This window comes from Scylla paramamosain, chromosome 6, assembly GCF_035594125.1.
Source record: "Scylla paramamosain isolate STU-SP2022 chromosome 6, ASM3559412v1, whole genome shotgun sequence".
Lineage (NCBI taxonomy): Eukaryota > Metazoa > Arthropoda > Malacostraca > Decapoda > Portunidae > Scylla > Scylla paramamosain.
In genome coordinates this window covers 675,001-682,500 of record NC_087156.1, presented here as the reverse complement: position 1 = coordinate 682,500, position 7,500 = coordinate 675,001, and the positions used below count along the sequence as shown (strand labels likewise).

General features: G+C 40.9%; 2 protein-coding genes across 3 annotated transcripts in view; one reads left to right on the top strand and one right to left on the bottom strand.

Moving 5' to 3' along the window:
• The window catches only part of LOC135101168 (small ribosomal subunit protein mS31-like), a 134,753-nt gene that overhangs the window by 64,702 nt on the left and 62,551 nt on the right, over positions 1–7,500 (bottom strand). The window contains exon 1 of one of the 2 annotated variants that reach the window (XM_064004737.1): positions 2,855–3,077. The exons of the other annotated variant lie outside the window; for it this stretch is intronic. The gene's annotated coding sequence lies outside the window, so the exon portion shown is untranslated. Of the gene's footprint in view, positions 1–2,854; positions 3,078–7,500 lie in introns of those variants that run through there. 2 annotated transcript variants of the gene reach the window in all.
• The window catches only part of LOC135101167 (RCC1 and BTB domain-containing protein 2-like), a 10,877-nt gene continuing 10,330 nt past the window's right edge, over positions 6,954–7,500 (top strand). Inside the window, exon 1 of the mRNA XM_064004730.1 lies at positions 6,954–7,500. This exon is cut by the window's right edge and continues 100 nt beyond it. The gene's annotated coding sequence lies outside the window, so the exon portion shown is untranslated.

Sequence of the window (7,500 nt, the reverse complement as noted above, 5' to 3'; positions counted from 1 at the left end):
CGGCCGAGGGTGTGCTAAGCGAGAGTCGAGGTCAGACTAGCTGCTTCACCTGACCTGACCTTGAGTCTGGTTAGCGGCTGGCCACTCCCTGCACTCTGCTTCTGGTAACACTGCACGCAACACAATCTGCAATAGATAAATACGTTAATGAATAAGAAATAGCGAGAGAGAGAGAGAGAGAGAGAGAGAGAGAGAGAGAGAGAGAGAGAGAGAGAGAGAGAGAGAGAGAGAGAGAGAGAGACCCACTAACCAATAATCCCCAAAAATATATAAATAAATTAATAAATAAATGAAAAACAATTCCTCCTATCTCTCTCTTCTCTTATTTCCCTTCCTTTCATTTCCCCACCACCACCACCATCACTACCACTCCCTATGAATCTAAGGTGAAGACGTGCCCCCCCATCCCCCATCCCACTTCCCCTCTTAAATCGCGGAGCCTTAGTGGCCTTACACACGAGGCAACTAGTGTCCGCCACCGGTGGCGGACACTAGTTGCCTCCCATATTATCAAATGGAGCCTTTCACACGAGGCAACAGCTGTGTCCCAAGCAGACAGCTCCCGGGCAACAGATATTTCGGTGTCTCGCTCCCGCAACACGTGGCGGACACTGACGGTTGCCGCCACTCACTGCAAAGCATTGTTTTAAATGGAAGCTTTCACACGTAGCCACCAGTGTCCGCCACCGCTGCCCACTGGCCAGCTTCTCGTGCTCAGTTTGACACCCACCATCATCCCATGATGGAAGGAAACGGCCTATCAAGGACAATTTCGAAGATGGTGGAGGAGAAGCTGAACACGGAGGACCTCATTTGTGAAATAGAAAAACTACCAGCACTATGGGACCCATCTTGTGAGGGATATGCAAATAAGATAGAAAAGCAGAACTGCTGGAATGCAATAATGGTGATACTCATTCCTGATTTTGAAGAGCAACCCCTCTCAGAAAAGAAAGAAATACGTAAGCAACAAGTAGAAGCTCTTCGTTTCCCGCCATTCTTCCGACTGAGGTGTGTGAGTGGCTCACTAGTTGCCAGGCGGTGTCTTGAGCAAGGACACTAGTGTCCGACACCGGTGGCGTACACTAGTGTCCGTGTGTAACACCACTTTGTGTCTCAAACCAAGATTTCTTATAGTGGACTTTCATTAACTCTGGCGAGAGTCGAGGAGGGGGGGGGTGAAGGGAGACGCCTTTAACTCAGGCGAGAGAGAGAGAGAGAGAGAGAGAGAGAGAGAGAGAGAGAGAGAGAGAGAGAGAGAGAGAGAGAGAGAGAGAGAGAGAGAGAGAGAGGCGGATTGCTGCATGCCAGAGTAATTAATATTCATAGTACTGTTTGTACACGCTATTAATTAATGTAAGGTAGGTAATCTCTCTCTCTCTCTCTCTCTCTCTCTCTCTCTCTCTCTCTCTCTCTCTCTCTCTCTCTCTCTCCCCTTCTCCGTTTATCTTCTCTCCTTTCCCTCTTCTTCCTCCTCCTCCTCCGTCTTACACATTCACTTCTTCATTCTCTAGAGAGAGAGAGAGAGAGAGAGAGAGAGAGAGAGAGAGAGAGAGAGAGAGAGAGAGAGAGAGAGAGAGAGAGAGAGAGAGAGAGAGAGAGAGCAGCAGGTGGGCGGGGCACAGCAACAGATAGATAGATATATTATTATTATTATTATTATTATTATTATTATTATATCTGTTAAGACAGGGAAGAGAGAAGGAAGAGGAGAGATGAGAGGTCAGAGGTCAGAGGTCAGGGTGTGAAGGACTGTCAATCCGATAATTGGAGGACGAAGAGGTAGGGTCACACTCATGGGAATTCCAGAGAGAGAGAGAGAGAGAGAGAGAGAGAGAGAGAGAGAGAGAGAGAGAGAGAGAGAGAGAGAGAGAGAGAGAGAGTTTGAAATAGTAGTAGTAGTAATTATTAAACTAACATAACAATTACTACTACTATTACTATTACTACCACAACAACAACGAGAGAGAGAGAGAGAGAGAGAGAGAGAGAGTTTGAAATAGTAGTAGTAGTAGTAATTATTAAACTAACCGAACAATTACTACTACTACTACTATTACTACCACAACAGAGAGAGAGAGAGAGAGAGAGAGAGAGAGAGAGAGAGAGAGAGAGAGAGAGAGAGAGAGAGAGAGAGAGAGAGTGTCCCAATGTCCCCCTCTCCCCCCAGCCTCCTGCCGCCTCGCACCACGTGGGGTGAGGTCAACACCCTCACCCCCTTTTGAACCCAGACGATAGCCCTTGACCTCACGCTGACAACAACCACCCCTACATCTCTCTCTCTCTCTCTCTCTCTCTCTCTCTCTCTCTCTCTCTCTCTCTCTAAGCAAAATAATAATAATAATAATAATAATAATAATAACAATAACAATATTGAGAGAGAGAGAGAGAGAGAGAGAGAGAGAGAGAGAGAGAGAGAGAGAGAGAGAGAGAGAGAAAGGAAGGAGAGAAAGAAAACTCTCTCAGAAAATTTGACCTTTTCAGCCAATAGAGAGAGAGAGAGAGAGAGAGAGAGAGAGAGAGAGAGAGAGAGAGAGAGAGAGAGAGAGAGAGAGAGAGAGAGAGAGAGAGAGAGAGAGAGAGTGTGTGTGTGTGTGTTTGTGTGTGTATATTATTAGTATTACTGATTAATAAGGTGACGTGGCATCAGAGGTAAGACCTAATATATATCCTTAAGGACGTTCAGTTAACAATTCCTCAAACACACACACACACACACACACACACACACACACACACACACACACACACACACACACACACACACACTTTCTTTCTAGTTTTCGTCACCCTTCATCGTTAATTTCCTAAAATAAATGAATAAATAAATAAAATGCAGAAAAAAGGACCTTACCTCTTCCAGTCGCGAGTCAAAGGCCACATTATTTTTCACTTTTCACGATTCAAATGGGAGTCCACGCCTTCATAGCACCGGGGGAACTATGCTTTGTGGTTATCCTAATGGTCAGTTCATTGACGTGGGCACACACACACGCAAAAACAGAAAAAGAGAAAAAAAAAAAAACGGGGGACAGTTAATGGGAGATATTCTCGTAGCATCTGTCTCTCCCCGTTCCCAAACCGATACTGGCTGATTGAGAGTGACGTTGCCTATTAATCTTTTAGTTATCTATTTTTTTTCAATGTTTCAGAGCTTCCTGTCATTTATTTTGCAATTCTTTTTATTTTTTTATATTTTATTAAGCGTTTTGAATGGTTTATAAAAGTTAGTTACGGTTTTATGAGATAATATGCATTATTTCGACAATGATAGATCATGTTTGGCTTTGACTTCGTCTTTATATAAAATTCTTGCATTAATATGAACACTGAATATACTTCTAATAAAAAAACAGACAAGCTTTGATATTATCCTTTAGTTGGTGTTCTCCCTAGTAAGGATAAGAATATATAAATTTGAGCTGTCATGAAACAAAGCGAGACGAGGCCACAGTCATAGCGAATCGTCCGAACACTGTGCCCATTTCGACTATCTTGGTACGGTCTCTCTAGGCGGTTTTTCTCTTTTTTTTCAATATTATATAAATCACATCAATCTTTTCCTCTTCTTTTTTTATTTCCTTTATTTTCTTTTTATTTTATTTCCGTAATTCATGTTTTGTTTTTAATCAGATCTCTCTCTCTCTCTCTCTCTCTCTCTCTCTCTCTCTCTCTCTCTCTCTCTTAGTTACATGGTGATATGCTTCGTGAAATGAGGAAGGAAGGAGAGAGAGAGAGAGAGAGAGAGAGAGAGAGAGAGAGAGAGAGAGAGAGAGAGAGAGAGAGAGAGAGAGAGATAATACAATGAAAGATGAAATAATGAATGAACCAATAAATGAGATACACACACACACACACACACACACACACACACACACACACACGAGGACAGACAGGCAAAATACGTAGAGAGAGAGAGAGAGAGAGAGAGAGAGAGAGAGAGAGAGAGAGAGAGAGAGAGAGAGAGAGAGAGAGAGAGAGAGAGAGAGAGAGAGAGAGAGAGAGAAGAGAATGAAAAATAAATAAAAGAAAAAAACAAGAATAATGATGATAACAATAATAAAATAAGAGAGAGAGAGAGAGAGAGAGAGAGAGAGAGAGAGAGAGAGAGAGAGAGAGAGAGAGAGAGAGAGAGAGAGAGAGAGAGAGAAACGACGAGAAAAAAAACAATAAAGAAAAAAATAGCCTAACTGTTTACGTTTGGTTAGGTTAGGTTAGGTCAAGCTGAACTTATGAGATCAGCTTGACGTGACAAGATACATTTAAAATTACGATTAATTGACGAGGGTGAACTGTAGCGTCAATAACAGACAGACTGAAGACGTAATAATTCAGTTTAAAAGGTCAAATTAATATCTCATAATGACAGAAGTTTGCTAATTACTCTCTCTCTCTCTCTCTCTCTCTCTCTCTCTCTCTCTCTCTCTCTCATTTCACTCGGTGTTTACAAGAAATCAGCTGATCTTTTAACAGGGCAAGGCAAAAAGCTTAGACACATCATAACATTGCGTTTTTTTTTTATTATTATTATTTTCAGAGGTTTTGCTTGCAGATTGAATAATAATTAGTGGAGAGAAGGATATATTGATTTAGCAATGTTAAGTGGTCGCGAGCAGTGGTTATATACGTGAATATTACTGTATTAAAGTGATTACAACAAATTTTGCGTTACCCTGTAGAGATGACGATGTCCCTTGGAGTTTCAAATCTTGGCTGAAACTCGTATTTGCGGATTTTCTTTGAATGATATACCGCTTGTAGATGAATCATGAGCACCATTGCCTGATGTGAGACTGGAGAAAGTATCAGGAATATTATTAATTTCACTTGATCAAGCATTATAAAACTTGCCACTGGATCATGTCGGCTAGGCTAGGCTAGGCTACCCTGGACGTGCCTTCTCAATTTGTCAAGTAACCTGATAGATTTTCACGTTTCTTTTAATAGTGTACATAGGGGAATAACTGACGCGTCTACACTATTAAATTCAGTGAAAAATATTCACTATTAACTTTATTACAAGTAGAAATATATACAGCCTTTCCCTTCCTTCCATCTAGCTACCCTCACGATCGCCTCGAACATCACCGCACACATTAATACACATTTCTTGATTATTATGTTTACTATGATAATTCTGAAGGCATGTATGGATACGTCAACTCTTTCTTTACGTCCACCTGGAAGGAGAATGCAAAAGCTCAACAAATAAGTGAGAAATAGCGTAAAATTCAGTAACTTTTTCTCCGCTCAGGCAACCATGGTGGGCGAAAATAAGATTCAACACAATTTCTCTCTCTCTCTCTCTCTCTCTCTCTCTCTCTCTCTCTCTCTCTCTCTCTCTCTCTCTCTCTCTCTCTCTCCTGGATTCCTGTAGTTGCTTTTAAAGGTTGCTGAGACGTGACGCAATATTTCCAGTCTTCCAGATAATGTACCTCTGGAATCTTGAAAGCACCCTTGAAAATGCGTAAAGATTCTCCCTTAAATTTGTTGATGGAGTCTTGAAAGCACCCTGGAAAAAGAGAGAGAGAGAGAGAGAGAGAGAGAGAGAGAGAGAGAGAGAGAGAGAGAGAGAGAGAGAGAGAGAGAGGCTGTACATAAGCACCCTGGAAAATGAGAGAGAGAGAGAGAGAGAGAGAGAGAGAGAGAGAGAGAGAGAGAGAGAGAGAGAGAGAGAGAGAGAGAGAGAGAGACTGTACATAAACAATTATATCTTTCCACACACACACACACACGTACGTTTCCCTAAGGGCATTCCATCAGTGTGACGTAATGGGATTAACTTAACTCATCCCCAAAACTCCCACAAACTGACTAACTTCTTCCTCTTCTTTGTCATCTAGTACGTAGTTCCCCTGTGACACAAGTTAGGGAGGTGAAGAGAGAGAGAGAGAGAGAGAGGTGAGATGAAGTGAGAATATTCCTATGTATTTTCTGTCATAACACCTCATATCACCTTTTGTCTCCCCTGAACCTCTAAAAATATCAACATTTAGACAAGTTAGGGAGGTGAAGAGAGAGAGAGAGAGAGAGAGGTGAGATGAAGTGACATTATTCCTGTCTCTCTCCCAGCTTAAACTTTCAACAATATTTATAATGAGAAATGTAGACAAGTTAGAGAGGTATAGAGAGATAGAGGTGAGGTGAAATGAGATTATTCTTTTGTTTATTGCCTAACACCTTTCTCTCTCTCCTTCTCTTGGCCTCTGCCTCCTCAAAAACAGCCTATATTAATGAACTGGTGATGGTACAGGCCTATAATACCTTGTAACAACATTTCATCATAAAATCTGCCAATGCTGGTTGAATTATAATCAGTCATTCTTCATGCTAACCTTATTATTATTATTATTATTATTATTATTATTATTATATTATTATTATTATCATGTGATGCAGAATATCATGGTGTTTTGGTTGCAAGAGTCCACGTAAATATAGATTGAGCCATCGTATTCATGTTTTTCATTGTGTGGTGTTGTAAATATACTTTATCTGTAAATAAAAAATGTATCCTATGACATTTGTTTATTTTATTATATGTGTGTTAGGTTAGGTTAGCATAGTCTTTATACAAGCTCTTGGCAGTGCATATATATCACAGACACATTGTTAGTAAATCAATTTGAAGCAGAACCAATTGTTGTGTGTGTGTTAGGTTAGCCAATCACACCCTTATCTTTGAAATATTCCTTTGTATATGCTTATGTACCACAGCCAGATACACACTGATTAGGGAGGTGGATGGAATAGTGGTGAAACACTGAATATACTGCTTGACTCTTGCATTGGGGAGGTGGACAGAATAGTGGTGAAACAGTGAATATACTGCTTGACCTCTTGCATTGGGGAGGTGGACAGAATAGTGGTGAAACAGGGAATATACTGGTTGACTCTTGCATTGGGGAGGTGGACAGAATAGTGGTGAAAGACTGAATATACTGGTTGACTCTTGCATTGCGGAGGTGGACAGAATAGTGGTGAAAGAGTGAAGATATTGGTTAACTCGTTTTCTATGATTTTATTGGAGTTTTCATTAATTTATGGTTAAATTGTGAGTGATAGGCTAACCCTTTCACTCTTTCAGTCTTCAGTATCATTATAAACAGTCTACTGTGTCTTTCATAACTTCTAATTAATTTTAAGGTTCGCTTATAAACTCAGTCCTCTCGTTTTCTATGCTTTTATTCGAGTTTCCGTCAATTTAAAGGTTTAATTATAAGTGATAGGCTATTTGGCGCGGGGAACCGACTCCCTCTCTCTCTCTCTCTCTCTCTCTCTTAACACCTCACAGTGCTTCAAGTGACATATTTTCATTTGTATTCGCTTATAAAGTCAATGTACCCTCGCATTTCCTGCCATATAATTAAAGTATCCGGTTGTACCCCATGGTGAGGGTCCGCTTGTTTCCACCTCCTTCACCGAGGGAGGGAGGCAGACTGCTCCAGGCGTTTTGGGATTTTTTTTTATTTATTTATTATTTTTTATTGTCTTCCTCAG